Raw genomic sequence first — 3817 nt, forward strand, 5'->3', positions numbered from 1 at the left:
CAGAGCGGAGTTTAGGGCTGTTGTACATAGGGTCGCTATGAGTCACAGACGACTCGACGGCACATAACTTTAGATCAGCAAAAGCCAGGAGGTGCTGCACCCATTTGAAAGGGGAAAGCTTAGTGGGGAAATTGGCTGAATTTTCTTAAGCCCCACTAAGACCCAGTGGGTCTGTTGTGTGACGTGGACAATAGGAATTCTAATAAGAACTTTTATTGATACAAATAGGTTTAGGAACCACAGGATCTTAAACCCGTACTGCTTTACGGAAATTTGATTGAGTCTTCACTGGTCCTGCTAGACCCAGGACCCTGCTCAGACAGGGGCTAGTGGGTGAGGGCACTGGGTAGTGCTGCTAGATAGGGGTCACTGAGTGAGAACTGTTGAGTGGGAGACTGACAGCTGGAATTTGATCAGGGACCTCAATTGTGAGCACACCTGGGCAGCTAAGGTCTGAGTGAGGTCCCTCAAGTAGTTGACCCACCCTGGTGGTTATTTCATCCCCCTGCCTGCCCAAACCCATTTGGCTCCACACCTGTGCCTACATGATCAGTCAATCAACTTGCCTTTAATCCAGAGCACCTGGATCTGACTTATCTACAAAAGACTGCTCTCACAGGCTCTGAATTGACCTTTTCCTTGAGTCACAAATTCCGAGAAATTGTTTTCAGATCAAGAATATATCAATGTCTCGAAGAAAACAAGCTACCCTACACACTACACAAATGCAGAACAAGATGTTACCACCAAAGAGTGACACAGTAGCAACAGATTTCCTAAAGCCAGAAAGTCTGATGGAACTTTCTGACACTGAATGTAAAAGAACAATGATTGAATATTTTCAATGGATGAAAGACAAACTTAAAGAACTACAGGACACTACAAGCAAAAACCAGGAGTAGTTAAAAAACCAAAATCCAGAAAAATGCAGATAAAACAAACGAGGCACTAGAGGTACTGGAAAAATAAGAAACCACGATCCAAAATATGAGGTCCAATGTTTCAGATGCTGTCAACATGATGGAGGGACACATAAATAGAACTGAAGAGAGAGAACACAGAAGCAGTGAAATAGAAGATAGAATTTCACCACTGATCTGCTAGAGCAGAAAGCAGAATCAAAAAGGAAGGAAAAAGAAGAAAATCTAAGAATAATGTGGGACACCATCAAGAGAAACAACATGCACATCATTGGAATCCCAGAACAGGCAGAAGCAAGTAAGGACAAAGAAAAATTTGTGGAAGAATTGCCAGAGGAAAACTTTGCAGGCATAATGAAGAATGAGAGAATATATATTCAAGAAGCTGAGCGAACACCATATAAAATAGACCCCCCCAAAAAACCACCAAGGCATATCATAGTTAAATTTGCCAGAATCAAAGATAAGGAGAGAATTCTGAAAGCAGTGAGAGAGAAACAAAGAGTAACCTACAAAGGAGAACAGATAAGATTAAGTGCCGATTTCTCGGCAGAAACCATGCGTGCAAGAAGAGAGTAGAAAGACATATATCAAACACTCAAAGAATGCAACTGTCAACCAAGAATACTGTACGCAGCAAAATTATCCATCAAATATGAAGGAGAGATCAAGTTATTCCCAGAAAAACAGAACCTAAGAGAATTTGTAAAAACAAGACCAGGACTGCAGGAAACACTGAGAAATCTCCTTCTTACAGAGGTGCCACAGAAAGTAGGATTGACCAAAGTAACTAGCAACACCACCAAAAAGAATTCAACAAAATGATAGTAATAAAACCCTACCTTTCAATAATCAAACTGAATGTGAATGGTTTGAATGCACCATTGAAGAGAAGAGTAGCAGATTGGATAAAAACCCAATATCCATCAATATGCTGTCTACAAGAGACACACCTGAAAAATGAAGATAAAAGTGAAGATAAAGACTAAAAATAAAAGGAGGGGGGGGGAAATATACCAAGCAAATGGCAACAAGAAAAGAGGAGGGGTAGCAATATTAATCTCTGATAAAATAAATTTCAAAGCAAAAACCAACACAAAGGATGAGGAAGGTCACTACATAATGATTACAGAGTCAATAGACCAAGAGAACATAACAATTATAAACATGCTCCCCGATCTCCACACCGGAGCTGCTCACTCCGTGCGGCTCTGCCGAGTACTTGGCCCCCGAGGTGGTGAAGGCCTTCAGCGAGGAGGCCAGCATCTACGACAAGCACTGTGACCTGTGGATCCTGGGCGTCATCCTCTGCATCCTGCTCAGCGGCTACCCGCCCTTCGTGGGCCACTGTGGCAGCGACTGCGGCTGGGACCGCGGAGAGGCCTGCCCGGCCTGCCAGAACATGCTGTTTGAGAGCATCCAAGAGGGCAAGTACGAAATCCCGGACAAGGACTGGGCCCACATCTCCTTCCCTGCCAAAGACCTCATCTCCAAGCTCCTCGTGCGCAATGCCAAGCAGAGGCTGAGTGCCGCCCAGGCACTGCAGCACCCCTGGGTGCAGGGGTGCGCCCCAGAGAACACGCTGCCCACGTCCATGGTCCTGCAGAGGAACAGCTGTGCCAAAGACCTGACATCCTTCGCAGCCGAGGCCATTGCCATGAAGAGGCAGCTGGCCCAACGCTAGGAGGATGCAGACACGGATGGCGAGGCGGGGCCCGGCAGGCCCGTCCTCATCCTAGGTACCTCACGCTGCCTACAGCTGTCTCCGCCTACCCAGTCGCAGCTGGCCCAGCGACGCCAGAGGGCCAGCCTGTCCTGGGGAGCAGCGCCCGTGGTCCTGGTGGGCGAGCGGGTTTGAGCTCCAAGGCCGCCCCTGTACATAGCCCCGCCCCGCCCCCCTAGATTCACAGGTTTTTTAAGCTATTTTCACGGCTGATGGCAGGGCTGGTGTCCTAAGCCCTGAGTTCAGCTGGGGGTGGTGTTTTCTATATAAGGTTTTGCTGTTGGGTTCCCCCCCTTTTCTTTTCCTTTTTCTCTTTCTCACCTGCCTTTCCCCCCTTCTCCCTATTTTTAATGGTATTACAAGCAAAAGCAAGCACCCAGGGGGAAAAAAAATAAATACCTATGCACCAAATGAAAGACCTGCAAAATATATTAAACAAACATTAACAAAACTGAAAAAGGAAGTAGACAACACTACAATAGTAGTTGGAGACTGCAATACTCCTCTCTCAAGAAAAGATAGAACTACCAGGAAAAAACTCAACAAAGATGCTCAAGAATTAAACCACACACAATAAACCAACTTGACCTCATAGATATTTATAGGATAATGCACCACCAAAAATACACAGTATACCTTCTTCTCCAATGTGCATGGAACATTCTCCAGAATAGATCACATTTTAGGTCACAAGGCAAATTAAAAAATTTTAAAAAACAACATAGAAATAATTCAAAGCACTTTCCCAGACCATAATGCTACAAAATTAGAAATTAATAACAAGAGGATAAAGGAGAAAAAAAAACATACATCTGGAAGCTGAACAACACCTTGTTTGAACATGACCAGGTATTACAAGAAATAAAAAAAGAAATTAAAAAGTTTCTTGAGACAAATGACAATGAAAACACCACTTACCAAAACCATTGGGAAACAGCCAAAGCAGTAATCAGAGGTCAATTTATAGGAATAAGCAAACACATTAAAGGCAAGAAAAAGAGACCATTGACTCTGTAAACCAACATCTCCAGCAAATTGAACAAGAGCAAGAAAACCCGACACCCTCTAAAAACCCTGAAATTATAAAAATTAGAGCAGAAATAAATGAAATAGAAAACAAAAAAAAATTGAAACTATAAACAAAACTAGGAGTTGGGTCTTTGAAAAGATCAAT

General features: G+C 43.7%; 1 protein-coding gene across 2 annotated transcripts in view; it reads right to left on the reverse strand.

Moving 5' to 3' along the window:
• The window catches only part of PCDH19 (protocadherin 19), a 280037-nt gene that overhangs the window by 32807 nt on the left and 243413 nt on the right, over positions 1-3817 (reverse strand). The window lies entirely within an intron of this gene.

Source organism: Elephantulus edwardii, unplaced genomic scaffold (assembly GCF_000299155.1).
Source record: "Elephantulus edwardii isolate Elephantulus edwardi_28Jun2011 unplaced genomic scaffold, EleEdw1.0 scaffold00428, whole genome shotgun sequence".
Lineage (NCBI taxonomy): Eukaryota > Metazoa > Chordata > Mammalia > Macroscelidea > Macroscelididae > Elephantulus > Elephantulus edwardii.